The sequence below is a fragment of the Artemia franciscana genome, unplaced genomic scaffold, assembly GCF_032884065.1.
Source record: "Artemia franciscana unplaced genomic scaffold, ASM3288406v1 PGA_scaffold_325, whole genome shotgun sequence".
NCBI classification, from domain to species: domain Eukaryota; kingdom Metazoa; phylum Arthropoda; class Branchiopoda; order Anostraca; family Artemiidae; genus Artemia; species Artemia franciscana.
In genome coordinates this window covers 32,685-40,855 of record NW_027062667.1, presented here as the reverse complement: position 1 = coordinate 40,855, position 8,171 = coordinate 32,685, and positions in this window count along the sequence as shown.

Genomic DNA, 8,171 nt, shown 5'->3' with positions numbered 1-8,171 from the left:
ATTAACAAAGCTCAAGGTCAATCATTAGAAAAATTTGGTATACATCTTAATTCTGATTATTTTTCCCATGGAATTGTACGTTGCATGTTCGAGGGTCGGTAAACCTGACAATCTATTTATATGCAGCGACAATTGGACAGCGAAGAATGTTGTATATTCGCAAGTTTTACGCAGTTAATTTGTATTGTATCTATCTATCTATCTATCTATATAAAAACGAGTTGTGTGTATGCATGTTTGTTTGTTTGTAAAAAGAGCGTTTGCATATGACGTCATTATTAGTACATACGGCTTTGTATATGCACAGACAATGGGAAAGCCAAGAATGTTGTATATTCGCAATTTTTACGTAGTTTGAAACACATATATAAATCTATCTATATTCACAGGTGGGACACAGGGACACAACTACAATGGCGCGTAACTAATATGGCGCGTAACGACTTACGCGCGCGGGGGGGCTTGGGGGGGTTGTTGCGAAGCGCCCCACCAACTAAGTGTTGGGGTGGCGCGAAGCGCCACCCCAACAGCTAGTATAGATATATAAAAACAAGTTGTTTGTCCGTTGACTGACGTCATGTTTGTGTGTCGACTGACGTCATGTTTGTCGACTGAAGTCATTATAAGGATTCAGCTGTATGCCGTCATGAAGTTGTTTGTCAACTGACGTCATGTTTGTCGACTGACGAAATTACATACCGGGACATCGGGACACAAATGACTACCGGGACACCGGGACATAGGGAATATAAATCACGACCGGGACACTCAAAGAGAAATTACAGACCGGGACACCGGAACACAAATGACGACCGGGACAAAAATGACGACCGGGAGACAGGGAATATAAATGACGACCGCGACACTCAAAGAGAAATTACAGACTGGGACACCAGGAAACAAATGACGACCGGGATACAGGGAAACAACAACAATGGGGACACCGGGGGGCACCGGTTTTTCCCATCACAATTATTGTTTTACGCCATTAATTAATAGAACTAATCAGTTTTCTGCCATGCGATCTCTTTTGCGACTTAAAATACTGGTTCAGACTTCCAAAAGAGCTGGCTTATTATTATCAGTTTTCTACCATGCGAGCGTGAAATTGTGGTTCAGATGATTCCTCTCCCGATATTCTGCGAGTGGCATACTAGGGCTAACCACTTAAAAAGGACATCCACCTACCGTTGTCAGGCTCACGACCTAACGTTGTATGCCCCTAACCTAAAGTTGTATGCCCCCACGTTGGCATTAAAAAAATTTAGCTAAACCCTTTTTTCTACTCCAAAGTTTCGCAAAACCTATTTTTCTCCAATTTATGCGTGTACTATAAGTCGATCCATTCTCCAAACGTCAAGACACTTTAAAATTGCCTTGTATTTTCTTAGAGTTTTACAATTTTCAGCTTCTTTACTTTCCAAAATTAGGAAAGTAGTAGCTGCAGCTATGCACCATCATACTTACAAACCAAGAAATTTGAAAAAATTACTATTGAAAAAATATTTACATTTGAGTAAATAAAGTATAATTAGCTAAAACTCACACAATAACTACAGCAATTTTTCTGCTGCAATGAAGAAAAAAGGTTTTAGCTCCCCATAAGAATGTATACTTTCGTTATTTTGGCTTCTTTGACTTCAGCATTTTAGGAGAACTCAAATATAAAAGGTGTTTCTGCGATATCTCAAGAACGGCTAAGGCAGTAAAGTTGAAACTTTCAGTGTATATTGAGGGGATGGTTGATTAATAAATATCTATTCTCAATGTTGTAGTAAGGTGGTCGTCGGAATGGCTTTATCCATATAGAAGCCCAAAGTTTGTGTATATTGTCAAACCATCTATTTGAATAATACTATACGCACCCATCCACTCTATAGAACAATTGTTCTTAAAACTTGATACAGAATTTTGTTGAAAATATAAATAACAAGCCAAAATCAAGATGCTTAAGGAGAAAAACTGAAAAATGTCTCAGTAATATGCATTTTATTAGCTATTAAAAAACTATTTAAAATAAAAAGAGTACGAAAAACAATTAAAAAGAGGATTTTTCAGGGAAGAATTCTTTCAAAGAAAAGCAAAGAGCTGGATTGAATCTAAGATTAGCAAAGCTTAAGTCAGATAGTTATTCAAATTTAAAACAAACATGAATTACGGTCAGTAAATAAGTAAAACCCAAAACGTACAGATGTTAGTATACAAATAATCAAGTCAAACCTATGACAAACAGAAACTTTTCCTAAACTGGAGTAGACTGAGCACCCCTGTACCTTCTAAGGGCTAGAACGTCCTTATTTTGCGCTTTACTAGAAACAAAACATACGTCAAACGAATTCTCTTTTATAACGTTTTAAAATTCAAATTTGTTGAGAATTTCCTGAATGAATATGAATATGTATTAAATTGTCAATTTTCATATTATTGGTTATTTTGTAGGCCATTTTTTCCTCTTTTGTTGATATTGTGACAAATAAACACACAACACAAGATAGAAATGTTTCATTAAAGTGCAAATGGCGTTCTGGTCATTGGTAGGCATACCCCTGCATCTGGTTGTCGTAATTTCTATGCTTTTTGGGCGTCTCTCATTTATTTATAGTGATTTTTGTTCGTTTACGCTTGAATTACTATTTGACTTTATTTTATCTCGGCTTAGGATTGATATAGATCTTAACTTTTCTTCAGGAAACTTCTTGCTTGGAGCAAGTTTTTTCTTAACAAACAAACATTGTTCATAATCTGAGCTAGTTACCGTTTTGAATTAAATATGTTGTTGCGAAGGGACTTTTGATTGCATAAATAAGTTTTGCAAATTAGGATTGAAATTAATGATATTTGGAGGAATAATTTATTGTGAAATTGGCAATTTGTTGGCCCTGTTTGTGAACGTACACTGTTCAGTGCTACACAGGAAAGTATTTTGGGCCAACTTAACACGGTTATGATTGGAATCCCCTTGGATGCATTAGTGAGTATCAGCCCGAATTCAAAGACAAGTATTTTTCCTCTGTTTATCGACTTCTAATAATAAGACACTGTTAATTAAACAGCGTTTCAAGCAGTTTGATTTTGCGCCGACTAAATTCGAGAAGTATCTCTTATGGTCCGAGAGAGTTATGCAAATAGGAAAGGATCCACACGGAAAGTCCACTTATCTGGTCTTTTGTTACGGTAGTTACGATGAATTTAGACTAATAGATGCGAATCTTCAAGAATGCAACCCTAAAACGACATATTCATCCGCGCCTCCTGTTAAAAAGTATTTGTAAAACTTTCTATTACACATTAATTTTACCCCTAAATTTATCTTAAAAGACTTTTTTAGCCCTGAAAGCAAGTGATAAATTAGAGTCTTACTCGGTTTCTTCGAGTATTGCCCCGATTTACGAGTAATTAGTTGCAACAGAAGCCCAGCTGTAGAAGACAAAAATGATCTGCTGGAAAATATAACAAAGAATGTGACTGAAAAGTTTAATGACAAAAGGTCACTCTAAGAGACTACTGAACTGATAGTCAACCAAGCTTATCATTCAGTCACGCTCGAGTTTAATCCAAAGTTCGCAAAAATTGAGCAGACTCTAAGTTGGTTGAGAACTCAAATTGAAAATTTGGAGGAGAGAATTGGTCGAATAGAAAAAGAGCTAAATGATTATGATCAAGAGTCCTTGATCAAAAGAGTCTTTGATTCATGTCACGGGGTCAAGCATTTACCTGGTGTAAGTCACCTACAATCTCTCGCAAATTAAATAGAAAAATATATGTGACTGACCTCCTGTCTTCTGATTTGTGTAAGGCATACCGTTTCCGCTTGAATAATCCGACTACACAGCATTAAAAAAGTTTTATTAGAGTTGAGCCGATCATCGTTAAATTTTCTAGCAAAGATTTAGCCCGAAAAATATTTAAAGCAAAAGCTAGAATTGCTTCAACTGGAGTTTTTTTATCGGATTTTCTAACAAAACGTCGCTAGGACATTTTGAACACAGAGGAAGACAAGTATGGTCAGCGAAATTCGTGATCAGATCATGGTCAGATTTTGGCAAAGTCTAGAGTAGGGACACCAGTCAAGAAAATCTGCTCTATTGTTGACTGTATTTAGTCTCAGACGTCATGATCAGCGTTTTTTGTATCTGTTTATCTTTTGTCTTAACTTTTTTTATTGTTTTTGCTTTTATTTTATTTTGTTTCTTTTATTTTTTTCTTTTATGTGTATTTTTTCTTTTTACTGGTAAGAGATGGCTAGTTCGGAAGTAGCAAAATTTACCTTGAGGATTATTTATCTAGATAAATCGCCCGTGATGATGCTTACCCTGTAACCCAGTTAAATAAAAGAACAATAGTTTTATCTGCGTGCGCTATATGAGTTTTCATCAATTGACAATATGTTTGTATTTATGTTCTTGGAAAGCCCATGTGACATCAAGTTACTAAGATATACTCCAGTTACTAGATGATTTTTCTTCCCAGTTTGATGTCGTAGGGCTATGTGGAATGTTTTTGTGTGTTAATCAGTCTCTTTCGCTCTATCCATTTCCAGGGTACAGCGTACATGTCAAAAATCGCACTTTACTAGGCCGAGGTGGTATTGCTTTTTTGGTGAAGGGAGAGTCCAGGAGTAGTATGAAGGATGATATTATCCAAAATAGACTTAATAACCAAAAAAGCTTTAATTAGTATGATGTTTAAGCCTTCTAGCGCTCACTTGGAAAAGTTTACTGATGGATCTAATGAGCTCCTTGATAAAGTCCCGAATGGTGTTAGTCATATAGTGATGGGGGATTTTAATTTTAATGTATTGGATCTTTCTAGTCGAAATGGTAATTTCTCAAATTTTATGATATAAAATGATTAATATCCACCGGTGAATCCAACGAGAATCACGAGTCAATCTGCAACAATTATTGATAATGTGTTTGCTCGTTCGATTAATTTGAATCGAAGTTTTTCCGATGTGATCATGTTTCCTGGGTCTGATAATCATCCACTCTCAGCTACAATTTTTCTGTAATGTTGAACGAGTCCAGAAAAAAAACTAAAATTTCAGAAGACGAAAAAAAATCCCCTAAAGTGTTCAGAGGAGGTGAGTGTAATAGACTGGAGTCAATTGTTTGAAAAGAAAGAATGCCCTGCTAAAGCCCTGGATTGTCTGATGGAAGTCATTAACAGACGTGTTCAGTAAAATTTTTTTAATCAAAGAAGCTTGTTCTCCGCTAACCATGAATAACAGAGGAGATAATTAACCAAATAGAATTAAGAAATCGGAATTAGGAAACTTATCTAGATTCGAAAAGTGAAGAGTCTTTTATTTTTTTTTACAAAGCAAAGACTCTGGTGAATAAATTGAGGAGGAAAACTATATCTGACTGTAATGGAAATTAGCTGGAGGAAAGTAAAGGTAATATGGAAGAAACATGGAATATTTTAAATCAGATGATGGGTGGTAACAGAAAAAGACCACGGGAGACATGAATTTAGAAGGATGTAACTGTGGTGATTCAACTGAAATTGTAAATCAGTTTGCAAATTTTTTCTTGAATATTGACTCCGAGGTGCAATCTAGTGTTAGCAACAAATATCAAACAGTTCGTGGTAACAAACTGTAGTAAGGAGCGACCCGGCTCAATAGAAACCAAAACTCTAAAAAATAGAATTTTGATACCAATAGCTACATCAAAAGAATTGAATTTTAATGCTGATTTTAAATATATAAGTTTCATCAAGTTTAGTCTTACGCACCAAAAGTTACGAGCCTGAGAAAATTTGTGTGATTTTAGAAAATAGGGGAAACACCCCCTAAAAGTCATAGAATCTTGACGAAAATTACACCATCAGATTCAGCGTATCAGAGAACCCTACTGTAAAAGTTTCAAGCTCCTATCTACAAAAATGTGGAATTTTGTATTTTTTGCCAGAAGGCAGATCGCGGATGCGTGTTTATTTGTTTGTTTTTTTTTCCCAGGGGATATCGTATCGACCCAGTTGTCCTAGAATGTTGCGAGAGGGCTCATTCTAACGGAAATGAAAAGTTCTAGTGCCCTTTTTAAGTGACCAAAAAATTGGAGGGCACCTAGGCCCCCTCCCACGCTAATTATTTTCCCAAAGTCAACGGATAAAAATTCTGAGATAGTCATTTTATTCAGCATAGTCGAAAAACCTTATAACTATGTCTTTGGGGACGACTTACTCCTCCACAGTCCCCGTGGGAGGGGCTACAAGTTACAAACTTTGACCAGTGCTTTCATATAGTAATGGTTATTGGGAAGTGTACAGGTGTTTTCAGGAGGATTTTTTGGTTGGGGGGAGGGGTTGAAAAGAGGGGGATATACTGGGGGAACTTTCCATCGAGGAATTTGTCATGGGGAAGAAAATTTCCATGAAGGGAGCGCAGGATTTACTAGCATTATTTAAAAAAAAACAATGAAAAAAATAAATATGAAAAAGGTTTTTTTCAGCTGGAAGTAAGGAGCAGCATTAAGACTTTAAACGAACAGAAATTATTACCCATATGAGGGGCTCACCTCCTCCTAATACCTCGCTCTTTACGCTAAAGTATTTTTAGTAATGTCAACTATTTATTCTACAGCTTTTGTGATTCAGGGGTCATTCTTAATGAATTGGGCCAAAATTTAAGATTTAGTGTAAAGAGAGAGGTACTGACGAGGGGGCGAACCCTCTCATATGTGTAATAGAAACATGAGAATAAAAAATTCTTTACGTAAGCTAGTTTATAAGTTACGTATATCTTTTACTAATAAAAAGATTCACTAAAAAATTAAAAGTTGTAGTTGCCTTTTTTATTAACCAAAAAATTGGAGGGCAACTAGGGTTCCTCCCCCGCTCTTTTTTCTCAAAATCATTCGATCAAAATTATGAGAAAGCCATTTAGCCCCCCCCCCCCAAAAAAAAAAAATGCAAATTTCGTTATAATTATTTCTCTGCGGAGAGCCAAAATCAAAACATGCATTGATTCAAAAACGTTCAGAAATTAAATAAAAAACAAGTTTTTTCAACTGAAAGTAAGGAGCGACATTAAAACTTAAAACGAACAGAAATTATTTCGTATGTGAAAGGGGCTGCTTCCTCATCAGCGCCGCGCTCTTTACGCTAAAGGTTTTTACTGTTTTAAAAAGAAGAGTTGAGATAGAGTCAAACTTTAGCGTAAAGAGCGCGGCGTTGATGAGGAAGCAGCCCCTTTCATATACGAAGTAATAATGAAGTAAACTCCAATACTATTAATGATGTCAGTGGTTAAACATTAAACATGGAATTTCAGCCGTATACGAGTGAAGAAGGGCGTAAAGATGTGCAGTCACTTGAGTCTAATTCTGCCGGTGTTGATGGTGTGTCCCTTCAAGCTCTTAAATTGATTTTAGGATATATTCTTCCCTATCTAGTTTTTATCATTAATATTTCCCTAGAAAAGGGAAGTTCTTTGGTGCACTTTAAATTAGTGAACATCACTCCCCTTCACAAAGGTGGTCGTAAGGCAGATATAGAAAACTGGAGACGCAGTTAAATTCCACTTATCATTCCGAAGATACTTGAGAAACTGGTACATATACATAAACGGTTCTATAATTACCTTCAGATGAATAGGCTTTTGAGTCAGACACAGTTTGGGTTTCGTAAGCTCATTCCTGTGACGCACACCGCACCTGGTTCAAAGTGTTAACAGAGCATTAAACTCGGGTAACGGACCTATGTCACTTTTCATTGTCAATAAAAAAGCGCTTGACACGGTTGACTACCAAGTTTTACTTTATTGAATGAGACGTCTTGGAATAAATTGAGATTATCTAAGATAGTTTGGGAGCTATCTTTACGGTAGGTCCCTTAAAGTCATTTTAAATGATGTAGTCTAATCGTCTTATCCTGTGAAGTGTGACGAACCTCAGGGCTCTGTGTTGGGCCCTTTACTTTATCTAGTTTACGAAGACATCATGAGCTTTTATCTGCAGGATGTATGTATTACTTCTTTTGTGGATGACACTGTGCTAACAGTATTTGCAATATCAGTCGATGATTTAATAGCAAAACCTAATAATGATATCAAAAGACTGGAGGTGCTTAAGAGTTTAAGTTTGCTATGCGTGAATGTCAAAAAGACGTTTTTACTGACGTTCTACAGGGTGGGTGATTCTCTTGATGTAAGTGGTGAAGTCCTATTG